The 20419-nt window shown below is 31.1% G+C and overlaps 1 long non-coding RNA gene across 3 annotated transcripts in view; it reads right to left on the bottom strand.

The window, feature by feature from the left end:
* The window catches only part of LOC127289731 (uncharacterized), a 160623-nt gene that overhangs the window by 40007 nt on the left and 100197 nt on the right, over nt 1-20419 (bottom strand). For all 3 annotated transcript variants that reach the window (XR_007844212.1, XR_007844210.1, XR_007844211.1), the window contains one exon: nt 15006-15137. This is a non-coding gene — a long non-coding RNA (uncharacterized LOC127289731). The remainder of the gene's footprint in view (nt 1-15005; nt 15138-20419) is intronic.

Here is a 20419-nt window from a genome sequence, read left to right as displayed (position 1 = left end):
ACATACTTTTTTCCACATTCAAGATTTGATATTGATCTCTTAATGGATAAGGTATAAAAAAGATAAAATCAGAATTGCATTAAGCTTTATCCATTTTGAATGGAAAACTTGGCCCGGGAAAAATCTTGGCGTCCGGTGACAAGCGAATAAGAGAGCCCTGCGAACACAATGAGTGTCTCCGGAGCTATCCCCCCATCTTAATCTCTCCGTCGAAAAAGAGAGAAGGGCAAAAAAAGTGCATTAAGCACTTTCCCACGAATGGGCGCAAGTTCCGGTTCTTGGCGACATTATACGCAGTACAGCTTCCGGCGCAAAACTTTTACCCCCCAAAACCTAACAAAAATTTTGAAAAGTGACATTCACTCAAGTCAATTAAAAGACACATTATATTTTCTTTAATAAATTTTTTTTTTTGGTTTCATGAAAATGTTGGTTGAAAGAGGAGAAGGGTAAAACAACGTAATGTTACGTATTAAGATATAATAAACAAACAGGAATGTTCAAAGAATAGAAGATATTGAAAAAAAAAAAAATGCGTGGCGAGGGAGATATATTTAAGCGACGTAATGCAGATTATATCTCACAATAACGAAGCAGCAAAGCGTAATGAAGTTCATTTAGATGGAACTTGATAAGAGGCCTTGCAAGGTGAAAAGCAATTCTGCTTACTCTCCGAAAGTGAACCCCGAGAATTGGGTTTACATTTTGAATGGCATTTGCGATATCTTCAACAGTTATCTGTCATCGTTCGGGAGCAATTACACTGTTTATCCGGACTTACTTAACCTCCTTGTTTTGTACAAACATCGGATTAATAATATATCGAGAAAAAAGAAGAAATTAAAAAGCGTAAAATATAAATTACCCGACAATTATATAAATTAAAAATTCACAAACAAGTTTGTTTTGTTGAATTAAGTGAACCTACTCTTTTTATCTCTATACCATATTTTTAATCAACATTTAGCCTTGAATGTAATATGTATAAAGCTTAAATATATGTGTACTGAGCTTAAATGTAATGTGTACTATATACTTAGATGTAGTGTGTCCTAAACTTAAAGATATTCACTCTAAAAGGAAATAAAAATACAAAAAGGAGAAAGGTTTCAAGAAAAAAAATTTTAAATAAAAAAAAAATAATATCCCCTTTGTTAGTTTATTTTAAAGCATCTGCAAGAATTGGAGACCTAATTTGATTAGAAGACGGGAATGATTTAGTTTTGTTAAAGTCGGTTTCTGAAAGAAGAGAGAGAGAGAGAGAGCGCGCGCAGGCTTTTAAAGAGCATGCCTGAGGCAGTTTGGCTTTGCAATCTTTCTCTCTCTTTTTTTCTCTTGTCCTTCTCTTTCTCTCTGTCTCTCTCTCTCTCTCTCTCGATAAGTCTAAGATCCAAGAATCCAGGGAATCCCCCTTCGTTAGGCCAGTTTGTGTGCTGGTTGGATATACGCTCTTTTCTTTTCTCTCAGTGCGTCCTTAATGGCGTTTCTGATCTTGCTGGAATCACATCCAATGAGGGAATAATCGAGCGCGATCGGCAATTAATGGTTCGTTATTTTCTTGAAAATGAATGTCTTCTATCCACTACTGTAAAACGAAAACTTCTTCTTTGATCATTTGCAGCTTCCTCTATACCGACCGCTCTTTCATTTCTTTTCATTTTTTCATGTTTTGTCTTTTGACAAAAAAAATTTTTTTTTTTGATTATCACTTATGATGATAAATTCACTATCATATTTAACAAATATGTGCAATTTTTATTTAAAATAGTAATACCCATTTTGAATTTCAATATTCCACTAAATAGTGTGGTGGCCTATGCGCTCTAATTTCCAGTTATTTCAGGAGAGTGCTCCTAATTAGCGTATGCACCTCTCTCTCTCTTGTATTAGAGAAACGGGCACATGAACCTAGGTAAATAATCTCTCCAAGTGAAATGTATATATAGATATACTATGTACAGTATATATACACATATAGATAGAAGACCTTACCGCTCATTGTACACACAGAGTAGAATAATTATTCGGGACTTTGCCTCAATAATTACGCAATAACTAGGTGAACCTGAATTTGACGGCTCATCGAATGCCAACCGATTGTCTCTCTCTCTCTCTCTCTCTCTCTCTCTCTCTCTCTCTCTCTCTCTCTCTCTCTCTCTCTCTCTCTCTCTCTCTCTCTCTCTCTCTCTCTCTCTCTCTCTCTCTCTCTCTTTCTCTGTTTAAGACAGAAATTGAGATTAATTCTATTATAAACAACCCAAAAAGAATGTGATTCTTTTCAAAATGAATAAAGCTAAAAATAAAGATACATTATTTCCAATATTAATTAAAATTTAACAAAGAGACGTTGTATAATCATTTAAATCTAAGTTTACTACGCTTCAATACATCGGATGATAAGTTTAAATGTAGTGTGTACTATGCTTAAATGTAGTATGTATTAAGTTTAAATGTATTTTGTACTATCCTTATAAATGTAGTGTGTATTAAGCTTAAATATACTATATGAAATATACGAAGTTTAAATGCAGTGTGAACTAAGCTTAAATGTATTTTGCACTCAGCATAAGTGTAGTGTGTACTAAGCTTGAAAGTACTGTGAACGAAATTTAATTGCAATGTGTACTGAGCTTAAGTGTACTGTGTACTAAGTTTAAATGTACTATGTATACTTATGTGAAATGTATAATGATTTAATATTAAATCATTTCAATCTAAATTCTTTCTCTTTATCACAAATAAATTCATTTCCTATATATAAATAATAACCTAAAAGTAAAAAACTTTTACGTTCCGTAAAAAATTTATTATATACCAAAAAAGAAACATAATGGAAATATTTTATAATAAATTAAATTAAAAGTTTTCTGAACTTTTTATATATATATATATACACGAGAAACGTAACCGCATAAGCTTTACCCTTTTTCATGGTATAGCAAGGGTAGGGGATGGGGAGAGGGAGAGGGAAGTGATGAAGGGATGAGGGCACCTCTCGTTAGAACGCTCGTTAAAAGCTGTTTAGGATGGCAAGGTGTCGGATAATAATGCCGACGAATGGTGGGGCTGTTTCTAACGACCATCGTAACCTTTTCATCCGATCGGATTTGATGCACGCAAATTACTTCGCGTCAACGAAGAACTCTTGTATATACGGAGGGGGAAAAAGATATATATATATACACGAATGTAATCGCTATATGATTTGCGAGGCTTTTTCCCATAATAATAATAATGATCCGGGATTAAAAAAGACATTCTACTCACAAATATTATATATGTTTATATGCATATATCTAACTCTTTTTTTTCTTTTTTATCGTCGTGTCCCTAAATTTCGTGTTAAAAAAATAAAAAAAACTGAGAACTATTTTGAAGATTATTTGTGAATCTTTTTTTAATGACAAATAGAAATAAATTTGTCAAAAAACGAAAAGATTCTTCTTCTTGGTTATGATTTAATAAAACAAAAAACCCAATGTCGGTAAATGTCGGTAACAGGAATCTGTAAATGGAAAATTTTGAATATTCAACACTATTGTATGACAATAGGGTAATTATTCGTCTTATTGTTAAAAAGCGTCATAACGCATGCAGTATATATATATATATACGTTTATAAGTATCGGTGTCTGCCAATCTCTGGGCCAAGAGAATGAAAGAGAGAGAGAGAGAGATTGAACCTGAAGCGTTTAACAGACACGCACGCGTCTCTCTGGCCATATTGCGTTCGTGTCGTTCGATAAATAGGTGGATAAGCGACTCCAACGGAAACCCGTGTTAATTAACGCTGAGTTTCAGGACTGATTTACGTGGCGTCTAATTAGCGAAGCTGACGGCGATATACTAGGCATTTTGATTGGCTCCTCTCACCGAATAGTACGCTGGGCTCATATTGAACTCACTATATACTATATCCCCCCCCCCCACTGTTAGCTCCAATGGAATCGACCGGTTCTCAAATCTATTCCCTATATAATATAACCTAAAATAATTATTTTAAAAAAATTATGTTTTACTTTTGCAAGGGAAAAATAATTCTTTTCAGATTAAGAATAACAATAATTATAACTATATAGGGGTGAATCGTCTAGGTCGGAACCTGCGTTTTGCACATCGCGTTAACCTATATAGATGACTTCTCCTCTACAATATAATAATTTTTGAAAAAAGAATAAGATTTTTTTATTTAAAAAAAAAATTAATAACAAAACACTTGTTTCGAATTTTTGATGGTGGACAAGAGAATTCGCGGACGAGAATCCAAATTAGAGTAAAACTTTTGTAATTGAAATTCCTTTAGGAAGGAAACGGGTGTCGAGAAGCTTTCAAATATAACCATCAAGTTAATGGCCAATCTGGATATAAACTAAATTTAATTAATTGCATAGCGGCTAGGTGCCAGGTTTCTAATCGCAGATAATACATATTGTTACAGTCCTTGCTACCCCGTTTACTTCACCATCACCCCACTTCTCATCCCTATCCCCCCCTTTCTCGTTCACCACGCTGGACTTTCTCTGTCCCATTCTCGCTGCAGCAAATCGTAGAGAATTAATTATGGCATTCCGTTAGCTCAGGGAATTAATTACGTCCAAAAGTTGGACATTCACAAGGGATTGTTAGAAATTGTCCCTATATATATATATATATATAGCTACTGGAAAGTCAACGCAATGTTTGGTTGAAAACTGACTCTAATTGCTGTACATCTCATTAATTAATATTTCGTTAAAGCGAATTTATGGAAACATGGAAGAAACTTATTGCATTTTTTTTTTTTTGGTTGTACAAAAATTTGTATATTGTCAAAATAATAAATATAACTAGTAACAAGTTTTAAATAACTATAATTTAAAGCAAGGATCAATTTTAAAAAAACGCAGGGTAAATTTTGTTGCTGGTAATTTTAACCAATGCTAATTCACATAGACGGTGGCGCCCTCAAATAGGATAAAATTTGTTGCAGGTTATTTTTATACCGATTTTGGGGTAAAAATTCTACTTTTTTTTTCGTGTGAAAATGTTCATTATATTTCATCGACCATTTTGTATTATTGAATTTATACTAGATTTTTACTTCTGTGATAGAAATTGTAGAATTCAAAATGTCCGATCCAATATGGCGGATACTTTTAAAAATTCAATCAATTCAATTGAAATTTTTAACTCAGGGGTTTTCGAGGTCGCTGATTACGAATCTACGGTCAAACTTTTTTCCCTGTTTTTTAAGCACCAATATAAAAGTTAAATAAACAAGTAAACTAATGAATAAATTATAAAAAGAAAAAAAAATAAATAAAATTTGTCATTGAACATGCAAAGTGTTTAAAAATAATGTATATATGACTTGAGACAGTTCGCAAGACACTTTGGCGAATAAAAAGAGAGGTTGTTTCATCGTTTTAGTATATAGCAAAAAAAGGGGAATAAAAACGATGCAACAGTGGGTGAAATTAAAAATACAAGCCACGTCATGAATGCGGAAACACGTTTCCGTGTGTAAGGCCTCGTAAGGATAAGCTGCCATTTTACACAGTAAATAATAAATTTCCGCCGGTCTGAATAACGACCCCACACTGACGTTGATGGCTCGATGGCATCCTCAAGATTTCAAACGCAATTTAAAGTACAAGTTTATGCACGTAGGAATGATATCTTAATTCGTTAATGTACATATATATATATAGTAATTATTCTAAATTTCTAAAATGCATAAAAAGAAAATTTTATTTAAAAAAAATTATCTCAATACAATACTTATTTGTTTAATTTAATTAAATTCTGCGTAAATGAATCCATCACAATAAAATATTTATAAAATTTTAATTATTTTTTCATTATGTAATTAGTATACGGAAAATAATTGTAAATGCTACACAAAGACTTATATATATATATATATATATATATATATATATATATATATATATATATATATATATATATATATATATATATATATATTATATAAAATTGTACATTAACGTTCGTACTAAAATTATATCCCTTTCCTATATACAATCCTCTCTCTCTCTCTCTTCTCGTCCCACTGGATTTAATTAAAGATGGAATCTCCGTGGCGGCACGCCGTGTTTTTTACGTAAATAATTAATATTGTAATGGACTGACGAGAGTAAACTATCTTTTTCCCCCCAAGAAGAGGAGATGAAAAAAAGGGAATTTTTTTTTCATAACAGAGAAAGATTATTAAAAGAGAGATCGAGGAATGTGAGAACGCATATTATAGACAAGGAGGACAAAATGAAGATACATGCGATAGATTTTTTTTAGAGAATACCTGCTGAGTCAAAGGTTATACGATTCAAAATGATAATACGTCCTATATATATATATACATATATTCTCAATTCTCATACAAAATTAAGCTGTTCTACAATATCTACTCAAATATATATAATGTTAAATAGTCAAAGGATTTTATTTTTTCTACCAAAAGAAATTTTTGCTTTTATACTTCGAAACATTTTATACCACAAGGGTCATTTATTTTAGGTTTTCAAGTATTTCAAAAAAAAAAAAAAAAAAAAAAAAAAGAAAAAAAATTGTGTTAATATTGAAGTCGTGAGCCATTGAATTCAAAGGAGATAAATGTGAAATAGTGAAGAAGGGAGTGTGGGAGAAAATTGTAGTATGAGAATAAGAGTGAGAGAGAGAAAAGGGGTGGAAAGATGGAAGGGGGCAATCTCGCTAATGTAGCGCCGTCTCATCCTGCACACACCCTCGGCCAAACCACTACGTATAAATAACGCGAGGGCCCCGTCATGTCCCCTCTTCACTTCTCACTTCCTCTGCACCTACGATTTTACCTGGTCCCCCCCTCCTTGCCAACCGCACGAGCCCCGTTGAGGTACACGTAAAAGCTTCGAAAGGGATAAAACGCCAAAGCTTCTTTACTGAATCGACAAAGATACCACCAGATAAGTCAGAGTGTATGAGGTATAATATAATCATGTTAAAATAGTTTCTCAATATTACCAAAAAGAAAAAAAAAATATTGCACAACAAAAGACAATATGAACTACTTCTTTAAGAATTTTAAGTTCATATTTTTACAATTTTCAAAATTTTTCTGCCATAGTAGGTACGCCATTTTGTATTTTTTAATTTTATCATCAAATTTGTAATCGGCGACCTCAAGAACCCCCGAGTAACAAGTTTCAAGCATCAGAAATGAATTTAAAAAAATATGTCCGCCATATTGAATCCGCCATCTTGTATTTTTCAAATTCGACTTCACGATACGTGATGAGAAACCTCAAAAACCCCAGAGTAACAAGTTTTATTTTAAAAATTTATTAAATTCATACTTAAAACTTTCTACTTTAAGGTTTTTGGGGTCGCTGCGATTTACGAATTTAAGGTTCAATTTAAAAAATATACAAAATATCGGATTCAATATGGCTTAGTGAATTTATATATCAGATTTCCATCAATAATTTTTATCACACTAATTTAAAAGTATCAAATTGATGTACCAAAAATATCAAATTGATACAAATTTTTATATCAATATGATATTTTTAGTATCAATTTGATACTTTATTTAAATTAGTGTGATTGTAACTTTTGATTTTGGAAGAAAAATAATTTGTGAAAATATAATAAAAATTGAAAATAACTTAAAATTGGTTTTTTTTCTTTTCTTTTTTATTGAAAAAGAATTGAATTGACTATATATATATCTATATTTTTCTCAGACGCTTGAACGCATTTGCTTGCTTTACGAATTGCTTAACGAGCAAACGGGTTGAGTGACTGATGGTTTAGGGACAAAGCAGGTTAATACAATCCGGTCGAATGCAACGCGACCGATAAGGGCGGCAGTGCATGTTAATTACTCGTGCGGGTTACTTAATCACGCCAGTTAAGGGTTAAGTCATCCTGCTGCAGCTTGCAATCGATAAGAACCTGCTCCATTGAAGTATATGTTTTATATTTTTTTATCATAATACAAAAATAACCAAAATTTTTTTACAATTATAAAATTATAAATAAAGCATAAATGTTTTTTTTTTAAATAAAAAATCAGTTTTTACTTAATTTTGATGCCCTCTCCCTTTTTTTTATTATATAGAGGCAGTACTGATTTTAATTCTTCAATTTTCGCATTATTTCACATTTTGAGATGCATTTAATTGAATTTTTTTTTAAAGAGAAACTGATTAAAATAATAATTCTCGTTTCCGGTGGAGAGCATATGGGGATCTGTATATATATGTATACATGGAGAAATATCAAGGCTTCATTAGCTTCGGCTCATTCGCTTTCTATCGGCGAGCGCATTCAAGCTAATTTGAACAGGATTATAAACAAAAACGAGAATACACATATATACAGCTAAAGGCTCGCCGTACGATTTTCACAAAGATCGACTGTATATAAAAGAAAGTCTACCATGTTACCCGTCTAGGATTTAATTATTGGCATTCAAATTTTTGGATTTCAAATTTATTAAAGAAGATATATGCACAATTGGCCTAAAATCTTTTAAAAAATTTTTTTTCAAATGTTATCCGACATATTGAATCCACCATTTTGAATTTTTAAAATATGGTAAATGCACATTTTTCATGTCCAGGAAGTTAGCACCGCAAACTATTTTTTTTGAAAAAATAAAACTGCAATCTTTAAAAATTGAAAAGTGCTCAATTGTGCTGAATTCTACTAACATAGCTCAACATTGTGCAGCAAAAAATTTTTAACTTGAGAAAAAAAAATTTAAAGTCAACATTTTTTTTTTATGAAATTTAAAAAAACAGCTGTGCTTGATTGTGCTAACCGAGCACAGTCAAAAAAAAAACCCTAATAAACATTTTCCTTAAATTCATAGTTTCAATAGAAAATCATGATTTTTCAAATTAAACAATTTTTTTAACAAAAAATGTTCAAAAATGAGAATTTTAAAAAATGAAAAATTGTGCTGATTTGTGCCAGGTTTGTGCAACATTGTGCCGCAAAATAAAAATTTTTATTTATTATTTTTTCTAAAAAACTCAAAAAACGTTTATAAGGCCCAAAACTGCAATCCTTAAAAAAATTGAAAAGTGCTCACTTGTGCTGAGTTCCAATAACATATAGCTCAACATTGTGCAGATCCAAATTTTTCAAAATAAAATTTTTAACTTTAGAAAAAAAAATTGAAAATCAACATTTTTTTTATAAAATTAAAAAAAAAATGGGATTAGTTTTGCTAGCGGAGCACAGTAAAAAAGTCTTCATATAAACTTTGGCCTAAAATAATGTTTTCCATGGAAGATCATGATTTATTTAATTAAAATTTTTTTTGATTAACAAAAATGTTTAAAAATGAGAATTTTAAAAAATAACACAGAAAATTAAAAGGCATTAAAATAAGCTGCAACGCTTATTATTTTAATCCAATTTTGCTTATTTCAATCCATTTTGGTATTAAAATAAGCAAAATTGGATTAAAATAATAAGCGGTTGCAGCTTATTTTAATGCCTTTTAATTTTCTGTGAAAAAGTTGTGCTGACCTTTGGGCTAACCGAGCACAGTAAAAAAAATCTTCTTAAACTTTTCCCTAAAATAATTTTTTAACATGGAAAATGTAGATTTCAGGAAAAACATTTGACTTTTTACTGTGTTCGATTAGCGCAACTGAGCACAACTTTTGTTTATTTATAATTCTCATTTTTGAAAATATTTTTGTTAAAAAAATTTTTTAATTTGAAAAATCATGATTTTTTATGGAAAATATAAATTTAAGGGAAATTTTTATTAAGGTTTTTTTACTGCGTGCTCGGTTAGCACAACTAAGCACAACTTTTTTTTTTTTAAATTTCATAAAAAAAATTTTTGACTTTAATTTTTTCTTTTCTAAAGTTAAAAATTTTCTTTTTGAAAAAATTTTTTGCTGCACAATGTTGAGCTATATGTTATAGTGGAATTCAGCACAAGTGAGCACTTTTTAATTTTTAAAGATTGCTGTTTTGGGCCTTATAAAAGTTTTTTGAATTTTTTAGAAAAAATAATAACTAAAAAAAAAAAATTTTTTTTGCTGCACAATTCAGCACAAGTTTTATTTTTTCAAAAAAAAAATAGTTTCACAGAAAAAACGCAGGGTAAATTTTGTTGCTGGTAATTTTACCAACATAGACGGTGGCGCCCTCAACTAGGATAAAATTTGTTGCAGGTAATTTTTATACCGATTTTTGGGGTAAAAATTCTACTTTTTTTTCCGTGTGTTGCGGTGCTAATGGACATACATTTTTCTGTAATTAAAGAAATGAATGCTTTTTATTTATAATTTGTTATGTTTTTTTTCAGGTGTTTGCAATTAATAATTTGTATATAGTTTATCGTATATAAATTTGCATGGTATAAGTTTACTTTTATTTTTTCTTTCTTTTTGATGGCTCCTTGCAACATTAAGAAGTGAACAAGACGTCGGATAATAAACACCCAAGTTTTAGGACAGACACTTGCAGAATTTTAGAGACGCGTGTGTTTCGCGGGTAAAAGGTGCCGGGTAACATGCATGTTTTACTCGGCATTTGCATCGAAGTCGAGTTTTTATTTTCGACTTGGTCCGTGACAGACCTGTTCTGTCGCGAAACACACACCACTTTATATATATATATATATGTACTGCTGCGGGTGTTGTGTCACGGTTCGCGAGGGTGTAAAAAACGAAGGAGGGTGGGGGGTAATCGAGAGTGTAACACACGTGTCGGTTGAATTCCGTCGGGCGCCATAAATTTTTTCCGATACACATATTGACACGTACTCGTGTGTCTATGATAGGAACTGAAAAATTTAAAATGTCCCGTTTCTAGCTCTTTGAGGCAATAAAAAAACATGCCTCAGATCAAAATCACAAATTACACAGCCCCACAAAAAAAAAAAGTGTAATGTACTTTTGACCGGAATACCCTAACCCTATGTATATTGACGCGCTGAACACGAATCCGAAGTCCGTTTTGCTCCATCACGTCAGGATTTTTTTCTAACCTCAAAAAACATGTCGGATTTTGAGAAGTAGGCGATTTTTTTAAAAATTGATGTATTAACTTCAAACTTGGTATCGGGGGGTTTTTTGTGTCGCTGATTACGAATCTGAAGTTAGATTTTCAAAATCCAAAATGGCGGACGAATTTTGAAAAAATTTTAAAATTTACTTCAAACTTGGTATCTAGGGGTTTTTTGGGTCGCTGATTACGAATCTGATGTCAGATTTCCGAAATTCGATATGACATATCCAACATGAACTTCTATCAGCCATATTATAGATACGCCATTATCAATTTTTGAAAACTGACATCAGATTTGTAATAAGCGAACCAAAAAACCCCAAGATACACTATTGCACATTAATTTTTAAAAAATTTCGTAAAATAATGTCCCCCTACCAAAAAAAAAAATTCAAGGGGTAGTTCCCCCCATAAATCAGCTTTTGGGGAAAAACAAAACATACGTGTCATATTGTTTTCAAAAAACTACAAAACTGCCAAGTTTCAGAAAAATCGGCGTATGGCACTTCCCTATAGTGTTACTTGTCAGCAACTTAGAAAACCTGTAGATACCAAATTTCATAATAATCTGACAGTTTTTTAAAAATAATTCCTTAATATTTAATCAGACATATCGAATTTCGGAAATCTGACATCAGATTCGTAATCAGCGACCCAAAAAACCCCTAGATACCAAGTTTGAAGTAAATCTTAAAATTTTTTCAAACTTCGTCCGCCATATTGGATCTGCCATTTTGGATTTTGAAAATCTAACTTCAGATTCGTAATCAGCGATACAAAAAACCCCCAGATACCAAGTTTGAAGCTAATACATCAATTTTTAAAAAAATCGCCTACTTCTTAAAATCCGACATGTTTTTTGAGGTTTGAAAAAAATCCTGACGTGATGGAGCAAAACGGACTTCGGATTCGTGTTCAGCGCGTCAAAATACATAGGGTTAGGGTATTCCGGTCAAAAGTACATTACACTTTTTTTTTTTGTGGGGCTGTGTTATCTACTTATGTCTTATACAGAGCGGGATATATAATATTTTAGTTAAATTGTAATTTTTTTTGAAATTGAGCGTTAAGGAGAATAATGAAGAAGAAGATCATTTAACAACACGGCGGCAACTGTGTGCCATAGACAGATTTCAAGATGGCGTCAGTGGTGACAACAACGACGACGACGACGGTAGAAGGTTTGTTAGCGTTGGACATAACTTTCATTAATTGGAGAGGGCTCCTCCGCAGAAGAGAAGAGGGATGAGGAGGAGAAGGAGGGGAAGATGGTGGCGGCGCGCGGGTCTCCTTAATTAATCTTACGCTCTAATGAGTGTCAATTGGCAGGAGCTGCCAATTAACGCACCACTGTGCTATATAGCGTACATATATATATATATATATATATATATATATATCCTGCTCTCTTCGAATGCAAAGGCAAGATAGAAATTGTTTTCGAAAAAGGAAATTTTTGCTAAACAAAAGAGGAGAATTATACTCAACGGGAAATCGGATGTCTTTTCTCCCTATACCCTTTCTTCTGCCTGTCAAATAAATATCCTTTTAATTAGTTCGCAAAAACGAAACCCTAATCCAATATCAGCTTTAGAGAGAAAATACAAAATTTACAATATTATGTTTAGAAATTTTTTTTTAAATTAGAATTGAAATTATTTACCAAGTGTATAATTTATGTGCTTGGAGAGCCAAAAATAGTTTTTGGGGAATTTGTGTTTATGGTGCAATTAAACGACGAGAATCAAGGCAAGCTTTGTGTGTTTAGAATAAAGCGCCAACGCCCGCACGACATTTACACCGCTTACCGATTTATACGCCTGACAATTAGCAACGACCAAGTTAGTGAGGAGAATTAACGAATATTCTCATATATATATATATTTTGTATTTTGGGCAAACACTAAGAATAAACCAACATTGGAATTTGAGAAGCAAAATTCTTACCTTGAAAATAATTTTAAAAAAACATCTGTATATATAATATATCAACGTTACTTCACATTTGTATAACATTTTAATAATTTTTAAAAAATACTCAAATTAAGGTTATCATATATATATATATATATATATATATATGAAATTGTAGATTTTGACGTATTATTATTAAACGTAATAAAGTTGATATATTAAATATTCCAGACTGTTTTTGAGGGCTTTTGAAATTGTCAGATATAAATCGACATTTAATGAAGCGAGAGATTTATTCGTCATTTATAATCTGTCCATTGTATATATGAGAATATTTGGCGCGCTGATATATTCACTTAATATCTTGACTTGCGCTTCAATTCTCAGTCTGTCAAAATGAATTTCGCTTGACCGGAAATTTATTAATTTAAATTTTCATTTGATTCAAATTTATCTGGTCGACGCTATTATTATTATTATTATAAACATTTAAATAAAAACTATTTTCTAATTTTTAACTTTTTAATCCTCTCTTTTATAATGATTTCGTTTTATTAAAAAAAATAAATTATATTTAACATGTGTAGTATTTTTTTTTAATTTAAAAAATTAAATACTTCTCATTGTTAACTAAGTAATTTACTTTTTTGCTTAATTAATTCGAGGTGGTTAATAATTTAATTAGTAAATGTTAATTAAAAACAGAAAAAAAATGTAAATATATAGAATAAAAATTTTTTCTTATAATTATAAATTTTCTTTTTAATAAGATAATAAATTAGTAGGGGCTTTTCCATTTGTTGGTTATTATACCGAAAAATATGAGGGAATAAAATTGACTTTTCCGATTATATTAAACGATTCGCACTCTCTCGATGTTGTTAATTCGCGTGACAGACACGTCAAGCTAATCGACGTGAAAGAGAGGCGGTTTTTTTTTTTAAAAAAAGACAAGAAGCCAGAAATGACCTCCCCTCCCTCCACGTCCCCTTCAACAAAAGCTCGAAATATTAATAAAATACTCATTCTCATTTTATTTAGTAGTTTAAAATTTTTCGGACACAAGGATAAAGTCCTGGAATTCAGCCAACCAAAAGCTCGACTCGAATCCTCGAGTGATTCAATAAACGTCACTCTTAACGGCAGCTTGACTGGCAGCTCGTGTGGCTTTTAAGAATAAAATCACTCTGCTTTCCATTTAGGGTTCCAACTAATCGAATTGAAACATCTTTTCGATTTTTGACGATTTTGTCAATAATTTTCTTGCGGATAATAATTAATTACTCGAGACGAACTTTGATTTTTCAAAATTTTAAATATTTACACAGAAAATTAAAAGGCATTAAAATAAGCTGCAACGCTTCTTATTTTAATCCAATTTTGCTTATTTTAATACCAAAATGAATTAAAATAAGCAAAATTGTATTAAAATAAGAAGCGTTACAGCTTATTTTAATACCTTATAATTTTCTGTGTATACTTTTATATTTGGTTCATTTAATTTCTTAACTGAATTAATACAAAAAAATATAGGTGATATATATATAGAATATTCACCTAAATTCGGATAAATATATATATATATATATACTTGGTTACAACAAGAGGTTGGGTAAGTGTTTAAAAAGAAAAACAAGCATGAAGAAGCAAAAAAAGAAAAGAACAATAAAGTTTCAGCAAACTCACGTTTGCTAATTATCAAGCTTGGTAAAATAACGTCAACTTTGAAAAATAGCTTTTGGTGATTGTAAACTGATAATATGTGCAATTTGATTACAGACTATATGTTTTAATTATAAACAATGCAGAAAAGCATATTCTTAAATAGGCAAGTAATTGAATTTAATAAAAAAACTTTAAAAAAAATCTCTCGCAATACAATTATTTCATTTGCAATGTAATATTAGTTATAAAAAAAGTGGAGAGTGAATGAAATGAAATAAATAAGAACCAAAAAAAAGGGGAAATCAAGCAATTGAAAGGAGCAGCGAAGCAAGACAGGTTGCTGACTGTTTTCTTTTGTAAGAAAAAAAAAAAGAAAAATGAAGAAAGAAGGAAGTACCTTGACCACTTACGCCACCTGGCCATTAGCGCTCATGACTTTTGCCTGCTTTTGCTGATCTTGTGGTTTCCTTTTATCTTGAATGATCCTCGACATCTTCGTTTCAGGACGGAAGTGATTCTTCCCTCTCGTTAAACTTCTTTACCTATAAAAGAAAGATCGAGGAATCAATTTTTTGAAATTAAATTATTTTCTTTCATAAATTCTTCATTCATAATCGTGTGGGAATATTTTTTTCACAATGGGGCCTAATTATGTTTTTGCATGTAAATTACTTATTAATTATATATAATTAATACTTTTAATATTTCTATATTTATATTAAATAAAATACCAGAAATATTTAAAAGTTGTTACTCAGGCGTCTTTTAGATGGTGACTAATTATGGTAAATTTTCAAGAGCAAATTAAACATTGAGTAAATTTTGAAATGTAGGTGAAATTTTTGTTTTCTTCTTTTTTTATTCCAGCCAATAAAATGAAACTTATTCTGTGGTAAAAAAAAATGAAATAAATAACTGGTTTGTAGGCAGAAAAAGGAAGTCTTCCTAATTTATGGAGATTTTTCGAGCGTGTATTTCAGTAAGGTTATTTTTTTTTGGAACGAGGAGGAGGAAATAATAAGGGAGAGGGGGGGGGGGGGTAGAAAATCTTGCGAGTCGAGGAACCGGAAAGAAATTAACTACCTCTGGTAGTTGTTTTACCATGATTCTCCTCCTCCACCTCCTTTTGTTTACCTTTTTTTTTCTCTATATATATTTGACCCTCTCTTTTCTCAACATTTGAAGAATGGTATAACTCTCTGTCTCCAAGACACAAGAGGTTTCTCTCTCTCCCTCGCTCTTTTGACTGAAGAAAGCAAATTGAATTGTAAATATATGGCGTTTAAAAACGTTGAGTTACAAGCAGATTTCTTAATGAGTGGCGAATACTCTCGAATACATTAACTTGCTTGAAATGGCACTGGGCCGTGTCGTACAAAAAGAAATTAAACGCTCCTGCTAAAGTATAATTGGGTCGGGATATAACCTTTCTCTCATATCTCCTTCTTTAAAGAAAAATGTTATTTTTAAATCTATACCTATTTTTTCTATCAGATTTAAAAAGGAGAGTGTTGCAAATACCACGAAAAAAGTTTATTGAAATTTTTAGATATTTGTTTCTTTCAAATATTATGTGAAAAATATTCTTTTAGCTTTTTGTTATAAAAAAAATACATATATAAATATAATAACACTAAAAAATTTTTAAAAAAATTGTTGCCAACAACATCAGGCAACATTCCATCTCATGGATTTAATGAGATTTTATTCGCAGGATAATTAGTGCGTCTCACGAGTTTCTCTCTCCTCTTTTCATCCCCATCCTCTGTTCTTTATGTAATTACTACTACAATTATCATGCTCCCCCTTCCCCATTTTCCTAGCTCCTCATCCTTTCATTACAAACTTCCATCTCATTCTGCCCATACGTCTCCTTTGTACTTTCTCTCTCTCTCTCTCACTCTCTCGTCAAAACTGCATCCTATAAATTGAGATACAAATTAATTTAATACTATATATATATTCCAAGAGACTATTCTGCAAATGCTGACTGTAAATAAATTTTTTCTATTATAAAAATTCTACAAATCTCATACGTCACACTTTGAAAATCATTTTCGAAAATTTTTCAAAAAATTCAAAATTTATATTGACCTAGCTCAAAATCTAATGGTCCAATCAAAAATTACACAGGCCTACAAAATTTTCGATTTTGTCAGACCCAGAATCCAGACTATAGTCATTTTTCACGCTGAATCCAAAAATGACAGCGAAATTGCGGTCTATCACGTCAGGATTTTGAGATATTCTAACCTGAAAGCGTGAAAAAGACCGTTTTTGGCAACATTCAACCATCTATAAAATCTTCAAAAATTTTTTTTAAACATAGGTCCAAATTTTTAAAGAAAGTATACTACTATTCACCTTTCAAAATTTTCTTGGCCCGTTCCGATTCGATTTCTTTTCACTGAGATACAGCCATTTGAGTTTTAAGTTACACGACCTAAAAACTTTTTAAAAAAAAAGGAAAAATAAAATTGCAAAGAACTTCAACTAAAACTCGTTACTAAGAGGGTTTTTGGGGTCGCTGATTGCAATTTTAATGTCAGATTTTCGAAATTAAAAATTTCGGATTCAATATGGCGGATATTTTTTTAAATTCAACTGATTCGCTTGAAAATCGCGTAACTTGGGAGTATTTTACATCTTTGATGACGGTTCTGATAGCAGCCGTATTGAATCCGCCATTTTTTCGAAAATCTGGCATCGTTATCGTAATCAGCTACCTCGAAATTCCCCGATTAACAAGTTTCAATTTTTAAGTACTTAGTTTTCCTTTTTTTAGGGTTTTCAGGTCGTGTAACGCAAAATTTAAATGGTTGTATCTGAGTGAAAAAAAAATCGGATTTGAACGGGCCAAGAAAATTTTAAAAGACAAATAGTAGTACTTTCTTTAGAAATTTGAACCAACGCTTAAAAAAATTTTTTGGAGATTTTATATAGATGATTGAATGTTGCCAAAAACGGCCTTTTTCACGCTTTTAGGTTAGAATATCTCGAAATCCGGACGTGATAGAGCAGTTTCGCTGTCATTTTTGGATTCAGGGTGAAAAATTACATGGGAAAATATGACTATTCCGATTTCTGGGTCTAAAATTTGTAGGTCTGATGTGTTATTCATACACGGAGAAAAATGGAAAAACGAATAAAGTAACTTTTACTACTTTAAAAGTAAAATTGGACCTGTCCGAAGTTTCTGCGCATCTCTTGCAACTTTTACTCGAAAAATAGTACAATTGACTATTTCTGTAGTAAATTTTACTGTTTCTGTAGTAATTTTTACTATTTCTGAAGTAAATTTTACTATTTTTGGAGTAAAAGTTGCCGGAGATGCGCAGAAACTTCGGACAGGTCCAATTTTACTTTTAAAGTATAGTAAAAGTTACTTTTTCTTTTTTTCCGTGTATCATAATAAGTAATGAACAAAACTTTTAATTTTCTTTTTTCCCGAAAATGTAAAGATTTTGGTTTTACTTTTTGTGCAAAAAAAAAAGAAGACGTTTTTCTCTGTACTCACATGTGCGTATGTGTACATACATGCACACACATATATATATATTTTGTATTGAGCCTGTGTGTTTTGAGAGGAGGTGGGGGTTGCTTTCGAGAGGACGGTGAGTTTGTTGGCAAGGAGGGATGAGCGGAGAGGGGAAGGTGATCGAGACTTGGGGGTGTGAGTGAGAGTGTGCATGGAAGGTGGGAGAGCGCGGTCCCCGTAATCCGCTGATGGACGCATTTACTGATTACCCCCTGCCTCAAACCGCCCTTCCACTCACTATACGTCGCCCTCCAAACCCCCCCCCCCACGTTTCCCCTCTTTAGAGAGCTTTCGCTTGTATTTCTTACTACAGGGTGTCCTAAATGGAACGATTCTGTACACTCGGGTAAGAGCACCCAGGTACAAATTATGGTATTCATTTTAGAATGATTAAATTCCCTTAGCACGAGAGAGCGAGTGGGACGCTTCTCTTTCTATCTTTTGAACTTTTCGCAACCAAGTAATCAAATATTGATTCTAAAGTTTAATTAATTTCACTTTGCTAATTATTTTTTTTTTTTTAAGATTTCATCGCTTTTTTCGTTATTTTTTATTTAATTAAATAAGTTGGCAGTGACTATCAAGTGTAATTTAATTAATTAAATTCAGTCATCAAATAATGAGACGAGTGAAAGTTAATTGAAATTGATTGTTGAATTCAGTTAATGAAAATAAATTGCATTAAGCAACATGTAGGTACATTTTTAGGGTCTATTATTAAAATTATTAATTTTCTATATGTGTTATTTAAATATTTCTTATTTTCGAAAACTAAAACCTATTTAAATTTCATATTGTATCTTTTTAAAAAGGAACATTTCTAAATTAATTAATTAATGTAGATTGAGTTTTTTTTTTATTTTTGTTTAATAGAACTCGGTTGTATTAAATAAATAAAAAAAAAAAAAAAAATTGGATGGTTTTGGTTGCTGGCGAAACGCCAGGCAATAGGCAACCCAATTTACACAAGAGACTTTTCCTTGCTCTGAAGTCGAACTCTTTACAATCAAATAAATCCTGGTTCTTTTAATAAGCGCAGACAAACCAGCTTCGTGGATATCATAAAAAAAAGAAGTCTGAGCGCGTTAAACAAATCAAGTTAATGAACGAAGTTAATTATTAAGGTCTGAGCTAGCTGGCTTGCGCTTTTCGCCTCCCCTTTTTCCTCTTCTTTCTTTCTACCGCGTCTACTTTCCTTTTTCTTCCAAACGTTTCAAGCCCCTCTCTGATTCTCTATTTGGATTCTCCAATTATAAACTTGTTTAAAAAAAAAAATAATAAAAATAAAAAAAAACAATAAAAACTTTTTATAAATTTTCATTATAGATTAAATAACAATAAAAATTATGATTATTGTTGAGAAATATAAAATATTTTTTTTCTAATTTTATTATATTAATTTTGAAAAAATTATGTCAGATATATTTTTTTCTAATTTTTAGATAACCTTTATTTCATTTTTGAGGTGATTTTAAGTTTATATTCGTATTTTGTCCCGGAAAACTGTAACCTAATTTTAAGGTTATGTATACCGATTTTAACTTCAAGGCACGAAGTATTATAAGGAACACTCACTCTATTGGCCGTTTCGGAAAATTCTGGTCACATGTTTTTCCGATTCAATTAATGAAGTGTCCCATAACGATACTAACAACCCTAGCGGGGAAATTAATTACTACAGGTCACGTGATTTTATCGTCTGCTATGCTTGAATGTTTGTTGTTTGTTTACACTGTATTCAGCAGCAGTATTTAGTACGGGCCGGTTTTGAAATTTAATTTTGATTAGTTTAAAGAAATTGTTCTGTAAATATTTGAATGGACAAACTATATTCATCGAATTTTCCATTATTTTCTGTGTACAGATGGTGATATAACCTAAAAATTGTAATAGAATTTTTATAAATAAATGAGATGTAAAAATGTAAATTATATATAAATAATTTTTTTATACACATGGAAATCTATAAATTTAAACAAAATTCATAAATTGCAGAATATACACTTTTATTTAATCTTGACAAGTAATGGAAAACACATAAAAATAAGACATAAATCAATTCCAACTTATCACGTTTATATTCTCACAAAATTCTTTCCACAAATTGTTATTTTTTTATATGTGCACTTTTTTATTTCTTTTATTTATCATATTAAACTCAATAAAAATCATCATTTCACAAAGTCAACAGTCTTTATTTACGAGCAGTAGCAGACGATATTAGGCGCAGACATATTGTGAAAAACTATAAAGTACATATAGCTTTTCTTGTAGAGGCGTTCTAAT

Source organism: Leptopilina boulardi, unplaced genomic scaffold, assembly GCF_019393585.1.
Source record: "Leptopilina boulardi isolate dan_hultmark-lab unplaced genomic scaffold, ZJU_Lbou_2.1 LbouV2_5, whole genome shotgun sequence".
NCBI lineage: Eukaryota > Metazoa > Arthropoda > Insecta > Hymenoptera > Figitidae > Leptopilina > Leptopilina boulardi.
This window is presented reverse-complemented; position numbering and strand designations above follow the sequence as displayed.